This window comes from Pteronotus mesoamericanus, unplaced genomic scaffold, assembly GCF_021234165.1.
Source record: "Pteronotus mesoamericanus isolate MK-2021 breed Mesoamerican mustached bat unplaced genomic scaffold, CSHL_Meso_final contig_169, whole genome shotgun sequence".
NCBI classification, from domain to species: Eukaryota; Metazoa; Chordata; class Mammalia; order Chiroptera; family Mormoopidae; genus Pteronotus; species Pteronotus mesoamericanus.
Genome location: NW_026555068.1, coordinates 4398789 through 4416682, shown reverse-complemented (window position 1 = coordinate 4416682; position 17894 = coordinate 4398789).

Below are 17894 nucleotides of genomic sequence, written 5' to 3'. Positions count from 1 at the left end.
GGGCTCCCATCAGATGTAGTATTATACTCTCTTTCATCAGTTAAAAGATCATCACATATTGCTTTCCCTGATTTTGGACATGAAATCTTTTCACCTGTTTTATGTAGTAAGTTGTTTTGTGGTGGGATGTTCTTCTTTAGCTTTTCCATTTGAAATGGTATCATCAGTGGAGAACAAATTGACGCCAGTACATTTTCTGAAACCAGTGTTTGTTGCTGTACTTCTTGCTCTGCAATAAGTGTATTTTGATCTTTTCTACTTCCCACCCTATTCATGAATGGTAGACCTGCTTTGAATAAAATTTCTTTGTCTTCACTTTGCCCTATTAATCCTAATGTGTTGTTTGATACACTCCATTTATTACAGGAACACGCACATAGCCAATTCCTTTCATTTTGTTTCCCTTCACCTTGTTTCCAACACCTTCTAATGTTGCTTTTTTTCCTTAATGGGCCTTTCTTTGCTTTTACTTTTTTATGCATTTTGATGGCAGGTGAGATAGATGTAGATGAAAGAGAAGTATTTATAAACATATTTGACATACCTAGAGATATTTCTTTGGCCATGTTTTCCAAGATGCGATCCTGTTGCTTTCCATGGCTAAGGGCACTGGACCTGGTGATATTGATTGTTTTTAAGGCCATCTGTACTTTTCCAGACCTAGACTTAGGGATCTGTGCCACGTTTCTCTGCCCTGTAAAATCAGGTGAAGCTGGCATGGAGAAGTTAAAAAACTCTGGTGAATCCTTTTGTAACCTTATCTTTCCCTCGGGAACCGAACTAGCAAGTTCCCTTCTCCGGCTGTTTTCAAATGCGGGGCCACTCTGTGCTGTGACAGGGAAAGGTTCACTAACTGACTTCCGCGGCGTTGGGGATAAAACCTTTGGACTCTTTGTATCTTTTAATCGTGTTTGCGTTTTTGTTGTTTTTGGTAGCTTCTCAAATGGAAGTAGATTCAAAATAGAGTTAGAAATAGAATATAATACATGTTGTGTCAAAAGTGCTTGTTGCTGCAGCTCCTGAGCCGTGGTGAATGATTCTGGCGGTTTTTTCCTCGCTGGATTCTTCATTTCTAGATCAGAGCTAACAAAGTGAGTCTCCTTCATTGTATGAGTATTGAAACGGAAGTGTTGAGTATTCCAAAAGGCTGCTTCTCCACCTTGGACTTCGACTTTCTTCCTGTTATTCGAGGCATTGCCCCTCTCATCACGGGAACCGGCCCATGAGGCTCTCTCTCCATCTGGCGATTGCTCTTGCTGTTGTAGTTCATGACTGAATCTCACTTGCCACGGCACATCTGTCTCTACTTTTATTCTATCGTTCACATTCATGTCAAGTGAAGGAGACGTGGCAGAGGAAATCACATTTAGGGTTATATCTGCCACAGGTATACTTTCTTCCATCATGAGTTTGAAGTTGCATTTGGATTGCCTTCTATGGCGTGGTAGATCACATTTTGTGATATTAAACATCTGAGAAATCAGTGCATTCTTTGCCTTCAAAGTTATACATTTGGGACTCATTTTATTTCTCTTGCCTATACGTTTTAAACGCTTTCTCTTTGATGTAGGTAAAGCAAGTGTGGATAAACCCAAAGGCTCCAGAATTGGTGCTGGTAATTCTTGCATTAATCCTTCCTGTCTCTCTGCAGTAAGATCTTCCAATACCTCAAAGCATTTCATGTGAACTAAAAAGTCAATAATCTGGGGTTTCAGCACCTTTAAAGGAAGGTTTTTTTGACAACCATTGCACGGGATATTAAATATCTGTGAAATTCGTGTCTTCCTTGCCTTCATAATTACACATTTGGAACTCATTTTACTTTTTAAGGCTGTATACGTAAATGTCTTTCTCTGCTTTTTAGATTCAGATGGATCGACTATGGAGCTATCCAGTGACTCCAGGACAGCTGCTTGTTGGTTTTCATTAAACTCTGGCATTTTCCCTTTACCATGACTGTACAGTTCTGCTGTGCGGCTCCCAGTACTCGGGATACCACAGTTCACTGTATCAGTTAAAACTTGACCTACTAGCGATTCCTCTGACTTTAGAAGAGGAAGCTTTGAATTTGCTGTACATATTGTGCCATTTTGTGTCTGGTGGCTTTTCTTTGGCTCCTCTACCTGCAGTGGTTCTATAGGCTGCATTTGTTGTGGGAGGTCTTGTCCTGTAACAAACAGAATTTTCCCACTTCCTTTGTTTTCTGACTTGTGAAGTTCAAGTCCCTTCTTCAGACCTGAACAGAATATGAAACACTTACCATGCTGTGGAACTATTTTTAATAATGTCTCTTGTTCACTTTCTTCTTCCTCTTCACCTCGAAGATTGGTTTCTTTGGCGTCATCTGAAGTAACGTTCCCTGTATGTAGTGATATCACTTGCTTTACTTGCTTAGAACTGAGTCTTTTTTCTCCTAACATGCCTTCTTCTCTTTCTATCTTGCTATACACACTAATGTCAGGTGTAATAGTCATGAAGGAGTATATTGTATCTGCCATTTTTTTACCTTGCTCCATCTCTTTTATTTTGGTTGTCAGGTCACACCCCAATTCTTTTCTATGGTTTGGGCTAGCACCACCCTTGATACTGAATATGTGTGACATTGGTGGTTTCTTTGCTTTTAAAATTCTACATTTGGGATTCACTAGAGTTTTCATGTCTGAATATTGTTTGATATTTCTGTTCCTTTTGGATACAGAAAAGGCAGACATGCAATGATCAAAATTCACTGTCGTTTTCTTTTTAATACTGCCAGTCTTTTCCTCTTGATGGTGTGCATCAGATGGAACAGCACATTTCCTTACAGAAAATAGTGCATCAGTCTTTGCTTCCCCTGACTTTGGAGGGTAAAACCTAGCATACCTCTCTGGCTTTCCCAGCTGAAATTGATCAAATATGGGGCATGAAGCAGACTCCAAAATAGTTTGTGTAAAATGTCTTTGTGTTTGTCCCTGAATATTTATACTTCCTGGATGCTTCAGTTCCTCATCGGTTTTAATAAGCTCATGCTTCTCCTTTTGATATACGTTGAATTTGAAGCCCTGGCTATTCTTTGAAGCTGGTAGAGATTTGCGTTCCTCTTCCTCCTCTTTCCCATCTTTCCCACTGCGAGGTAAATGATTCACATCAATAGAATCTGGACAACACACTATTTGACCATTTGGTAATTTGTCTTGCATTACCTGCATATGACCAGGTCCTGTTATCCTTTGCATATCTGTCTCCATGCTTAATATGCTACTCACTTTGATGTTGGGCAAAACAGGCAGTTTGGAATGAATGACATAAAAAAACGCATCTGCTACATTTTTCTTTTGGTGTGGATTTTTCATCTCAGATTGCATCGCAGTTCCTTGCTCTGTCTGTAAGCAAAGGCGAAATTAATGGATTTTTCCCCTCATAGTTCTATATCTTCAACTTACCATTATCTGCTTCCTTGCTGTTTTTACTGTGTTTTTCCTTCTTTTAGATTTAGAAACAAAGAACTTGAAAGAATCAGAAGAATTCAGGGATGTCACTTGCAAATCTTTTGGTAACTCTGAATTTTTTCCATAAAATAAGAGTCTAGTTGCTATATATATATAAATATATATACTTTATTATATATATATTTATTCATTCTATTGGCTCTGTTTTTCTGGAGCTCACACTAATATACCTATCTATTAACTTTAGTATCATGTTGCCTTTGGTAACAAGGTCTGTCTTTACTACTAAAATAAAATTTTGTGTTAGAATAATGATCACAAATGTGGGCTCTTCAACATCCATGCTACCTCAAATGACGAGGGTTAAGTCTAACATAGTAATGCCGTTTCCAAATAATTAGTTTAGGAATGGGCATGAACTAATCCTAGTATGAGATACAGATTTTTAAGGACTTCTGGAAAAAGTTGCCTTAGTTCCTAAGAAAGACACAGAAAGAAACAACCTGTGTTTCCCTCTGGATATTTATGTTCTGATTTTGGAATCTGTGGACATCTTTCTGTCCATCTCAAGATAAAACCAATACCAAGAAAGGCAGATGGAGAGATACAGGATCTTAATAAAGTTGTTGAGGCACTGTATCAATGAATTCTGCAGGCTATTCTACTTCTGGATTTCCTATTATATATCATGAATTCTCTTCTTAGTATGCTATTTTGAATCATGATTTTGTTACCACAGAATTAAAATATCCTTCATGATACAGGTAGCATGGGTAAGGATTCTGGGGAATCAAGTGACTCCAACAGGTTATAGCAGTGTCCAACAGGTTATAGCAGGTTACATAATTAGGATAAAAATTTCATCAGGACAAGAGTAGGATTGTTCACTTAGGAAAGTGGAACAAATAGTAAAAATATATGACATAAAAATGATTAATATTTGCATGTTTCAGAAAAAAAGAGGAAAGCTGAAATGCAAGACAGATAATTAAAAATGTAATATTGTGATTTTAGATGTAATAAAACAATGCTAGATAATTTTTATCTGTTGAGCCAAGCTTGCATTCCTAGGAAAAAATCCCACTTGGTCACAGTGTATAATCCTTTTAATATGCTGCTGGATTTGGTTTGCTAGTATTTTCTTGAGTGTTTTGCATCTATATTCAGAAGGGATATTGACCTGATACCTATCTTCTACTCTGTGTATCCCATTAGTCTTACCTGCTTTACATACTCTCCATTTGGTCAACTCCCAAGTCATCATATCCTCCTGGTTTTCCTCTGAACTCACTTTTAGCTTTTTCTCAGTCTCCTTTGATGATTTCTCCTCTTCTTCCTGACCTCTTTGAAGTGTCCTAGGGCTCAGTCCTTACTCCTCTTCTTACAGTCCCTTTCTAATCTCATCTTCTCTTGTGGTTTTTAATACTATACATTCCAAAACCCTCCGATTTATTATCTCTACTAGACATCTTCCCCAAAATACTTACTCATATCTCTATTGGATGTGTAATCAACACATCAAATTCAACAAATGCAAAACATAATTTCTGATCTCCCCATGACAACCTGCTCCGCCCACAGCTTTCTTCATCTCAGCTGACAACAATTACATCTTCTACTTGCTCAGATCAACAATCTTGATTCATCTTTGCTGAATATAGTCTATTCTCACACAGAAGCAGAATAATCCTTTGAAAATATAAGACTGAACATATCATTCTCTTCAACAAAACTCTACCATGGTTCCCCATTTCTACTCAGAGTAAAAGCCACTGTCTTTAACATGGCTTATAAGGCCCAGTAATGATCTGGTCACCTATTACTTTTCCAAGCGCCTCTATGTCGCCTTGCATCAGCCACACTGGCCTTTTTACTGTTCCTCACACATTAGGCATACTCCCTTATAAGGCCTCTGTTCTAGTTGCTTCCCCTGCCTGGGGGCCTCTTCTATTATATACGTTTGTTTAACTCTGCTATCCCTTCACGGCTTTAGTCAAATTCCATATTGCAACCTAATTCTCCTCCCCTCCTTCTGGTATCCCGATTCCTCTTACCCTTTTCTATTTTTGTTTTGCCATAAAGCTTATCAGCTTCTGACATATAATATAACCCCCTTAGTTATCATGTTATTGTTTATTGTCAGACTGCTCTCCAACTAAAAAGTGAGGCAAACATCATTGTCTATTTTGTTCACCAGTGTATCCCAAGAGCCTGTAACAATGACTGGCACACAGTAGGTTCTCAGTAAATACTTGCTGAATGGTCATCTTTGTCTCTAGGTTTCTGATTGCTAACCCTCGTCCACAACAAGCTGACCTAGACATACAGCTCCACGTTTTCTTCAAGTTCAAGGAGGGGGCAAAATCCACATACAAAAACCACCCATAATTGTGACTGACTTGAATGAAAAAGATGGAGGCAGACATAGAAGGGAGTCAATTAGAGCAATACAAACAGCTCCTACTTAAATGTTAGCCACGTCACCCCACTTTTGAAATGTCCTTAGGCTGCTCCCCACCAGGTAATCTCAACTGGTTTTTGAAATTTTTAAAACAACTCCCCACATGATTAGGAAAAGACTGACAGCTCTACAGCTCTGGTAACCAGTAAGTACCAAAAACAGTTGTAAATCAATTAAATCAATCAGTGGCGTGCAATCATGGTATTGCCTGTAGTCATAGTAACAAATAAACAGCAAATACGCTTTTAAAGAATTTTATCTATCAATGATAACTTGCTTCAGGAAACACGCTTCCAAAACCAACCAATCATTGACAGCTTCAACCTCTGGAAGTCAGTTAGGTGGTGGCAGGCTCTCTCAGAGCACATTTCTAAGGCTGAGGTCGACCCTGAAACAAACCATTCCCCGCAAACACAGCTGACAGAAGCTCAGCAGTTTGCTTCTCTCACCAAGGCTACGGCTGGCCAGCACGGCTCCTCCTGATTTCAGGCAGGTAGAGCCTCACCGAGAAACTAGTAGTCTCCCCTGTGATGTCCTTTATGCCCTTCAGACCTGCTCCATCCTCCTCTCTGCCCATCCCTCCAACCTTCCTCTTCTCTCCTGCCTCATAAGCAAAACAAAATCCTCTCTGTCCCTGACATGAAGCGCATGATCCATTTTTATGTTTGGGCATCTACCAATAATCAAGCTGTTTAATTTCCAAATAACTTCAGATGCTTTTCCAAATATAGCTCTGTCCCCAAAAGAAATTCTGATGTCAGGTAAACCATTTTTGCTTTGTTACACATCATTTTAACTAATCTTCATGATATTCCCAAGAGGTAATTCTTCTAACTGCAATTTTGAAAGTAAGGAAATGGAGGTAAAGTGAGTTTAAGTCTTTTGCCCAAGGGATTAAGAGGCAGAACTGTGATATAAACCTAGTCCTTTTTAAATTCAAAATTTGTGTCTTTTCTCTACAATATGCTGCTGCCATAGGAGTTATATTTCTTCCCTATCCTTTTCCCTCAACAATCCCCACCCCCACCCCAACCCCAATCTCCTCTTCTCAATTCCTTTCCTCTACTGTCTCCTAGAAATGTACCACCTGAGGATAAAATTCCCCCCAGGCAGGAATGAAATCATGGCCCCCAGGGATGGGGCAACTCTGAGGTCACCTGGATTCTGAAGCTGAAAATCCTTTTTGTCCCATTTCTTCTGGTGGCTTCCTTTCTTACCTATCAATCTTCTGATTTTCTATTACAAATAGTCCCTCGTTTATGAGAGTTTAACTTACGATTTTTTTTGACTTTACAATGGTACAGAAGCAATAAACATAATTACATGAGATATTCAACACTTTATTATAAAATAGGCTTTGTGTCAGATGATTCTGCCCAACTACAGACTAATTAATGTAATGTTCCTAGTACATTTGAGGTAGGCTCGGCTAAGCTGTGATATTCAATGTCTGGTAGATTTAGGAATATTGAATGCATTTTCAGCTTATGATATTTTCAGCTTAAAAATGGGTGTACCATGATCTAACCCCATCATAAGATGAGGAACATGTATTTATGTGACCCTTCAATACAGTGCACACCTATCCCCTGTATATCTCAAACACTGACGTTGACTTCTGGATGACCACTTGCTCTGACTGCCCCGCTGAGCTGCTCTACTTTTCGCCGGCATTCCTGTTCCCGACTAGCCCAGACCAGGACTCTACCTACCCGTCCCTCCAGGTATCGTTACTGCTTCCAGGACACCCACCTTACAGCTAGATTTGCCAGTACCCAGTAGGAAAATAAACAACCACATTAAATGAATAAAACCCCTTCTTACCTGACAAATGAAAGAAATTAGACTACAGTCAAGTACTTATCACATTCAGTTTCCACACAGCTAACAGTGATCTGGCTGAAATACAAAACGGTGCCACTCCTATACTTAACACCTCCCATGGTTACATACTACCTACAAAATAAAATCCAAGCTTCTTAACGTGGTAGAGCAAGCCCCGCCCTCTGCTGGCTTTTTTCCTGGCCAATTTTCACCCATCCTTTAAAATTCAGCTACAGCATAGTCTTCCTCATTGAGGCATTCCCCAAACTCCTATGCTGGCTTAGTTATTTCCTAAATGTTCTTATAAATATTTCCATCACTGTGTTACCACACTGCAGGGCAAGCATCCTTTATGTATAGGTCCCCTCCACAGGAATGTAAATTCCTTGAGAACAGGGACTATCTTATCGTTGGTATTCCAGTACCAAACACAATGCCCATTGTATATCTAATCATTGTCGATGGGTCTTGATAAAACAATTAAATCATTGATAGCAACGAGAGTAGTGCCATTTAATCCCTAGCACTGACAATCTTGAGGACCCTGATGAACTCTGAGTGTCTAAACTCCTTTCATGTCCCTCCTGCAGCACCTAGCTCAGGGTTTGCTTGGGTCACAGTAGTGCTAAATGGATATTCTCTCAATTGAGTTACCAAAACTAGTTATTATACTTTGTGTACATTGGAGAGAGAGATTGGGGTCACCTCTCTCTCCAACATGCACAAAGCAAGTCACTTAACCTCTCTAAGCATTATTTTCGTCATTTGTAAAGTCAGCAATAATACTGTCAATCTGAAAACCGCATTGCAATAGTACATGAAAAGCCATGAACACATCTTGGAACAGAGTAATCATTTAACATCAGTATTAGATCAAATTATGATGTTGATCAGCTTGTGGTCTTCTGCACATATGGAAAAACGCTTTTCTGGAATTCATTGTAAGTTCATTTTTGAATAGGACAAAACCAACCTGTTTCATTTAATTTCAAAATACAACGCTTACCTTTCTTCTGAGGATGAATGAATTGACCAATAATCTAGAGATAAATGGAAATTTTAAAAAAAGAGCACCAATGGGTGAAGCTCTGGCTGAACAAGTTTTATATGTATTAAAATATGAAATTGTATAATATTTACAAATTTCATGCTTTTTAAGCAACTGTCTTCATTCTGTTTCAAGGGAGACAATAAAATTTCAGAGGAGCTATCCCAATGTCAAAGTTCCACAATTTTATGTTATTCTTAAATGTGATTTTAAAAATAAACAAGAAGGATATTTTTTTCTTACCTTCTGGGCAACAGAACTACCCTTTTCTGAAAGTGGAAGCTTTTCCTGAAACGATGTACAAATCTTTATGAGCACAATCTCAAAACTAACTCCTAGGGAAATTAAAGAAGATCAGCATCCAAACATTTTGAGAAGCCCAGGATTCTAGAAGTTCCCACAAGTTCAAAAATGTATTATCTTCCAATCCACCCATCACAGCTCTTATAAATAAGTTAAAAAGTTTTGCCATCTTAATACGATACGTGAAAGGGGTTGATGTCTCCCTCTGAAGTCCGCCTCACCTCATGACTACATGCAACGCCCTGCCAGCAAAGCATTCCCGGTGCTGCTCAGCGCTGGCCCAGGGCGGCAGTGATTAAATAAAGTGAGGGTCGTGTCACAGTGGGCACTTAGGTGCGCTCCTAGCAACGTACTCCAGCAACAGGGAGGGCTCCTTTGGGAGATGCGTGGGGCTATAAGTAGTTTTCTTACTTAAAAAATTTAAATCATCCTCTATTAATTTCACAAAAAGAAACACAATTCTATAAAGAATCCCTTAGCATAGCAGGGTTATCACTGCCCTTTCATTCAAATGTAGGACAAGTTTGAATTAGACATAACCGTTTTCTATTACCAGCAGGAATAGTATATTTTATATTTCTATATGATCAGAAAAACATAAATGTAGGGTTTCTAGGTATAGAAAAAAAACAAAACCTAAACAAAACTGGATGCCCAATTATAATTTAAATTTCGGATGAATGCCAAATAATTTTTTAGTATAACTATGTCCCATTGTTACAAAGTAGGACTTGATAGCTTGTCTTTTATGGAAAGTTTTCTGTCATTATTTTTTCAAATAGGTTTTCAATTTTTGCCCTCTCTCTTCTTCTTCCAGCACCACCCTTGCTATGAGAATGTTGTTAGAAGTGTTGATTCATTCATTCTTTCATCATTTGGCAAATATTTGAGTAGTTTCTTTACATCAGGCAGATACATCAAGAAAGGTGTCATTTGAGAATCAGCAAAAGTTCGCGAAGCAAAGAGGGTAGGAAAGGGGGGTTGAAGGTTAGAGCAGAAAGATCTAGAGAACAACAGAGGAACTGTTAGAAATTTAGAGTATATTATGGGCTGGATGAAAGAAAGGGAGGACTTTAGAGATGATTTTCAGGGTGAATACTGGCCATCTGTTTTGGAACCAAAAGTGGTATTTTATCTTGCAAATATGGAGGGTTTGATGGCATCCATTGTTACCTTTATCCTCAGTCCTACCTCCCTTTGATATGCTAGTTGTTTTCTCTTTGCCTAATTTTCCTCGTAAGTGTTCAGTCTTGTATTTCTTGTTATATTGTGGGCAAGAAATATTTTCTATTCTTTTCTTTTTTGAAATATTATAAAACATTTTAGCTGTACATTGATGGAAGTATATACATAAAAACAAACTGACAATTTGACAGAGACTCCTTTCCAAATTGTTGTAGTTTGTTCATGGAATATATGCCTTAGTTTTTGTAATAAATGCCCTCTATACAAGGGGAGACCCAAAAAACCTGGAATTTATTTATAAAAGGTTGTGTATTTATTCTTACATGTTTAAACTTAGTCACCTTCAAAGTACTCTCCATTTGATGCAATACACCTATCGAGACATTTCCCCCACTGCTCCGGTTTTTGAAACCGGCAATTTCAATGCCTTTTAGTGTTTCTGACGTTTTTCATTTCACTTTTTGACATTGACAAAACATTTCCTTTCAAGGACTTTTTTTTTTTTTATACAGGGAAATAAGAAAAAAAGTCACTCTGGGCTAGAGCAGATGAATAGGGAGGGTGGGGTATGGGGGCCAAGCCGTTTTTGGTCAAAACTGCTGAACACTCAGCGTGGGCAGGTGTGCTCATAAATCACCCATCATGAAATGGGCAAATGCATTGAAAGAGTCTTTAAAAAAAAAAAAGTCACTGAGGCTGAACTCAGCCTCTCACAACACCACCAGCTGGTACTGATAGAGATGAGTTCCTAGAACACTCACCTAGTGGAGAAGCCTGTCGTACAAGGGGCCCGTCCTCCAGAAGATAATCCTGGGGGTTTTTTTTGGGGGGTCCCCCCCTTGTACAATTAAAAATTAAAATGGGGATAGAGCAGACAAAAGGACAACCATAAAACTGTGTAGAAAATGCTTTTTGTAAAGACATAAATGTTTGTCTAAGGAGATTATAACTGTGTGATGGAGACTTGATAATAGTTCTTGCTTCAAGGAGCCTGCATATGTTTTTGGATTCATGAAGCCAGCACTAGAAGAAGCCAAGAAATAAGGCCTAGGCTGTGGGTCAAAATCATCCTAAACTATTCCAGAGCTCTAGGCTAAGCTTTGGTATAATTTCTTAAGCAGCTGTAAGTCTTTTTGCCTGGAGTTTTGTTAAGCTATTTTACCTAATCTTTGCTGATGACTACAAAACAGAGAAATCTAAGCCAGGCAGTTACTGTGGTAGAAATAGACAGGGTAGTAAAAAGATCCCTGAGAATCAATATTATGTGATTTTTAGGAAAGTTGGAAAATAGATTTCATTATTTATTCTATATTCTGAATTTACAGAGCCTGCATTGATGCTAATGAAGATGGGAACTTGAGTAAATCTACTGTATTGAGAAACTACAAAGAAGCCCAAGAATAGGGATCCCCTGGCACAGCTGAGATGTGGAATCACTCCGTTAATATGTACAATGATGGAAACCCGTTCTCTATTGTGACCAGTGGAGGTACTCTGTTTCAGATTTGCAAATCAGAGTTAAATTTACAAAGCACAAAATGATGAATTCTCATAGCCAAAAGCGGCCTTGTAGAGAATTTAACCTAGAGATTCCAACCGAAGAACTAGGTCTGGAATGATAAATGTGATTGGATTCCCCCGTCAAGGTGTTGTTTCTTAAAGTCATAGTCATGTAGGATCCATTCAAGGAGTACAGGCATGGACCCAACACACACACACACACACACACACAAATCCATCAGTATAATTCACCTAATGAACAGTAATTTCACTTCCAAATATTGTATTAACCCTTTGAGAAATTCCAACTTTTTTGAAATAACACAGAATGCTATAGTGAAGATCTCTATACCTGTCTCTTTGTACTCTTGGGTGAAACAGTCTAAATAACCATCAGTAAATGAATAGGTTTTTTATTTTTATTTTTAAGCATAATTTATTGATTATGCTCTTACAGTTGTCCCATTTTTTCCCCTTTGTCCCCTCTGCCCGTACCCTCCTCCCCTCCAGCAATACCCCCCCCGCCTTAGTTCATGTCCTGGGTCATGCCTGTAAGTTCTTTGGCTTCTCCCTCTCCTATACTATTCATAACATCCCTCCATCTATTTTTTTCCTACCAATTATGCTTCTTCATCCCTACGCCATTTCCTTCTCTCTTCCCCCTCCTCCTCCCAGCTGATAACCCTCCAAATGATTCCCATACCTATGATTCTATTCCTGTTCTGGTTGTTTGCTTAGTTTGTTTTTGTTTTTATTTTTTAGATTCAGTTGTTGATAGTTGTGGGTTTGTTGTCATAGTAATGTTCATAGTTTTGATCTTCTTCTTTTTCTTAAATAAGTCCCTTTAATAGTTCATGTAATAATGGCTTGGTGATGATGAATTCCTTTAGCTTTACCTTGCCTAGAAAGCACTTTATCTGCCTTCCCATTCTCAATGATAGCTTTGCTGGAGAGAGTAATCTGGGTTGTAGGTCCTTGCTTCTCATCACTTTGAATACTTCTTTCCAGCCCCTTCTATCCTACAAGTTTTCTTTCGAGAAATCAGGCGACAGTCTTATGAGAATTCTTTTGCGGGTAACTCTCTGCTTTTCTCTTGCTGCTTGTAAGGTTACCTTTTTATATTGGCATTTTAATAATGATGTGTCTTGGTGTGGTCCTTTTTGGGTCCAACTTGATTGGGACTCTGTGTATCCTGGACTTGCATATCTATTCCTTCACCCAATTAGGGAAGTTTTCTCTCTTTATTTTTTCAAAAAAATTTCCAATTTCTTGCTCTGTCTCTCCTCCTTCTGGCACCTCTATGAGGCAAATGTTGTCTGCTTGAAGCTGTCCCAGAGGCTATTATACTACCCTCATATTTTTGGATTCTTTTTTCTTCTTCTTTTTCTGATTGGTTGTTTTTTGCTTCCTCATGTTCCAAACCATTGATATGATTCTCACCTTTATCCACTCTACTGTTGTTTCCCTGTAAATTGTTCTTTATTTCAATTAGTGTATCCTTCGTTTCTTATTGGATCTATTTTATTTTGCTGAGGTCCTCACTAAGTTCCCTGAGCATCCTTATAACCAGCGTTTTGTTAAACTCTGCATCTGATAGATAGCCTATCTCCATTTTGTTTGGTTCTTTTTCTGGAATTTTGATATGTGTTCTTTCATTTGGGCCATGTTTCTTTGTCCTCATTTTGGCAGCCTCCCTGCATTTGTTTCTGTGTATTAGGTGGAGCTGTTTGGCTCTGTGTCTTGGCAGTGTGGCCTATTGAAGTAAGTGTCCTGTAGGGTCCAGTGGCACAGTCTCCCCAATCACCCAAGCTGGGTACTCAAGGTGTGCCTTTATGTGGGCTGAGTACTCCTTCCTCTAGTAGTTGAGGCTTGGTTGCTTGGCAGATCAATGGGAGGGATTTACCCAGGTCAGTTAGCTGCAAGGACTGGCTGTGACCACGGACCGCCAACCTCTGTCCTCCGTGGAGGATCAGCTGTGCAGGAGCAGGATGGTGGTGCTCCACAGTGGTCTATAGCTGTCTGCTGGGAGCACTGGTCCTGGGGTTTCCCGGGTGGTGCAGGTCTAGGCCAGCCCTCAGCTGTGTTTTGCCTGGGGCCACCCTGCCTCAGCTATAAAGCAATCTGAGATGGCTACTATTTGTACTGGGCTTGGAGATTCCCAGGTGAAGCCAAGCTGTGAATCTAGGCTGGCTGCTGCTAGTGCCTGGCCTAGAGCTCACTGAAGCCACCTGTTTCTTGTCTCAAAGGATTTAGGAGGTTGTGAAGCATGAGTCAAGACCAGTCACACATATGGAAAAGCAGCTTGGGTCGACCTATAAGGTGAGTGAGGTGGAGTCTCTGGGGCTCTCCAAGGCAGGTCAAGCAGTGTTAGCCAGGTTGGTGGAGTCTCAGCCTGACATCATCTGCTGGATCGGTGGCTTTGTGAGGGGGAAAGGCTCAGAAAAGGGACAATGACCTCTGCTCGCCCCGATGCCAGGCACTTCAGCCTCTCCCCGTTTGCCACTGGTGCCCTCAGGCTGCCACTCTGGCACTGGAGCTCAGAGGGAGTGAGTCTGAGTAGGTGAGTCCATGAGTGGGTTCTTTAGGAGGAACTGCTTGGGACTCTAGCAGTTTCTTCAACCGACTCAATCCCCACTAGTTTTTTGAAGACAGAGGTTGTGGGGACTTTTATTCCTGGCACTGCCCAGAAACCTGGGCTGGGGGCCTGGTGGCAGGCTGGGCCAGCTTGCTCTTGCGCTATTCCTCCCGAATTTTTATCCACCGCACTTGGGTGAAAGACCAGCCCGTTCTGTATCTGTGCCCCTCCTACCAGTCTGGATGGATGTGATTTCCTTAATTCTATAGTTGTCAGACTTCCATTCAACTTGATTCCTGATGGTTCTGAGTGATGGTTTTCTATATTTTAGTTGTGATTTTCATGTGGTTGTGTGAAGAGGTGAGCCATGTCTACCTACCCCACCATCTTGACCAGAAGATGTCACGAATAGGTTTTTAAAAAACTGTGTATTATTCATGCTGTGGAGTATTATACAGCAATCAAAACAAATACATTTATATATACCTATATTTATAAATCTCAAATATATAAATTTTAATCAAAAATATATTAATGATAAAATATTTGTGTTAAATTGTAGAACATGCCAGATAATACTATGCAATGTTTATGGGTATGTGTGTTTGTATGGTAAAAATATACTTGGGAAAAATATACACACCAGCCCCTGGAGAGTTGTTAGTCCTGGTGAGGGAGCAAGGGGCATGAAGTAGGAAGGCTTTAACTCTCTATCACCCCCCCCCAACCTTATTAAGACATAGCTGAATAGCTGAAATACAATAATATATACTATGTGTGTGTATGCAATTGGTGGGTTTTGAGGGGTGCACACTCCCAGGAAACCATCACCACTGTCAAGATAATGAGCACACCCATCTCCCCTACCAGTCTGCTTGCCTTCCTTTGCAAATCAGCCCTTTCTCCACCCACATCCCCAGGTCCCCACTGAACTAACTCTAGATGATTTTGCATTTTCTAGAATTTTATGTAAGTGGAATAAAAACATGTTTTTTTGGCCTTCCTTGTTTCAGAGTAACAGTTTGAAATTCATTTATATTATCATTATAAATAGCTTGTTCCTTATTGATGAGTAGAAATTCATCATGTGAATACATCATGGTTTGTTTATTCATTCATCTATTGATGGACATTTTGTTTGTTCCAACATTTGGGTACAAGTCTTTGTGTGGAAATATGTTTTTGTTTAATTTGGAATGATATAGGAAAACTGATTAGTTATAGTAGGTATATATTTCATGTTAAAAACACTTTCAAGCTCTTTTCCACAGTGGCTGCGCCCTCTGCTTTCCACCAGCAGAGAGTGAGCGTTCCGGAAGCTCCACATTCTTGTCCATACATGGAGTGCTCAGGCTGCTTAATTTTAGACACTCTTAACTGGTTAGAGGTGGTGGTAAAATGATGTTTGTTTTTTTTTGATTGGTGGGAGAGGAAGGAGAGAATTACATTAAAATCTAGCTTTCCTGCCCTGGCCAGGTGACTCAGTTGGTTGGAGAGTTGTTCTGTGCACCAAAATGTTGTAGGTCCCATCTCTGTTCAGGGCACATACCTGGGTTGTAGTTTCGATCCCTGGTTGGGGTGTGTACCGGAGGCAACAAATCAATGTTTCTCTCTCACATCAATCTCTCTCTCTCTCTCTCTCTCTCTCTCTCTCTCTCTCTCTCTCTCTTTCTCTCACCAGTAAACATATCCTCAGGTGAGGACTAAAAAAAGCTGAATTACATTCATGTTTCTAGAGTAGTTTACAAATGGCTCCTTAAGGACCTTTCAGCTTTTTGGTTCTATGAAATTCACTCACGTGAAGCAATAACTTGGAAAGCAAAGTATTTTCAGAGTTCACTTTATTTTATTCTTTTTACTATAATTTAATAGTAAATACAGTGAATGGAGGTGGAGGGCATTAGGAGGTGGACAGAAACCTATAAAATTGAGAGAAGCCCAATCTCCATTCTTGTTTTCCATTAAATCCATTGTCTTTTTTTTACATGTTTAGTTCCCATATTTTTTTTTCATCATTTGTCTTTCTCTTAATTATTTTCTCTTCTCTTTACATTCCCATAACTAACCCCATTTTTCCTTTCTCCTTTCCCTTCATCCGAGTGTCCTGTCAAATTTAACAGTGTTCTGATGGCCTCAGAGCCTGAATGGCATGGTAAGCTGATAGTCCAGTCTGCCTCTGTCACCCAGTGCTAGCAACCTAAGTTGGGGCAGTGACCTCTACCGTGTAGGCTTGTGATCAGATATGTCTCCCAGAACTAGTCCTAGGCCTTTCTGTGTGACTTTGGTTGGGGGTAAGAGAGTGGACGTGAATGGGTGATCCACGTACACCAGGAAGCCTATTAAAGGAAAGGAACAAGCAAAGGAGATCCTGCTGGCCTGCAGCCTCTTCTGCAGCACAGCCTCTTCTGCAGCACAAAACAGGTTCCGCCATCTTTTGGTCTGCACCATAATATGCAGACCAAACTAGGTCTGACTTTTTTCCCACCAAGAGTGGGGTGTGAATCCTATGGCATGAAGAGGCTCCACTCCCGCCTGGAGTCCCGGGTCTGAAGAAGCCAAATGAATGACTATGGTGACTACAGTTAGCAACAGAGTACCGTGTACTTGAAAGTTGTTCTGAGAGTTGAGCTTTCATGTTCTCACTGTAACAACAAAGTCGTAATTATATAAGGTAAGAGATGTGATAACTAACCTTATTGTGGTAAACACTTTATGATACACAGGGGTATCAAATCTTCACAGTGTACACCTTAAACTTACATAATGTTTTATGTCAATTATATGTCAATAAGGCTGGGGTGAAAAAAAGAATAGCTACCCATGAGCTCTGCACTCATGAGCTCTGGAATCCCATTCTGTGGGGAAAGGCTGCTTGCCTTGAATTTCCTTGCAGTATTCTGTGGGGAGTGGGGTGGGAGCAGGACACCTTGTTCTAGTATCTCTCCCCCTTAGAGCTTCCACAGCCTCTCCACTTCTCTTCAGGTCAGGTCTTCCTCTGGCTACTCCGTGCAACTCACTCTCTGGATGTGGCTGGCCTTCCCTGACCCAGGCTACCACTCTGGGTATATGCTGGGTGTGGTCCAAGTGTTCTCAGAACTTTGACCAAAGAAAGTTCTGTGTGGCTGGAGCCCTCTGCCCCATATGACCAGGAGTTTACTTCTGGGGATCTTCATTTTAAAAATGAAGACACTGAGACTCAGAGTTCAAATAATTTGCCCAAGGTCACACAGCTTACCTAGGACTGCAGACCTAGGATTTGAACATAAACTTTCTCATTCCAAAGTTTATTTCTTTCCTCTATATACCACATCATTCAGCTCATTAACCAAAATCCATTCCAAAACATGAAGTTTCTTGAAACATAGCTTTATATTCACTAAGAAATAAAATCACAGGGAGCACTGTTGCTATTTTTGAATTTACATACAACTGTAGGAATAACTCAGCTTTTTTCTTAAATTATCCTTTATGTAAATATTATTAAAGAGCTTCACTAGCAAGTGATGAAGATGAAATATTTGCAGGTTCTGTCAGCCATATGCACCCTAATATTCGTGTGGTACACTGACA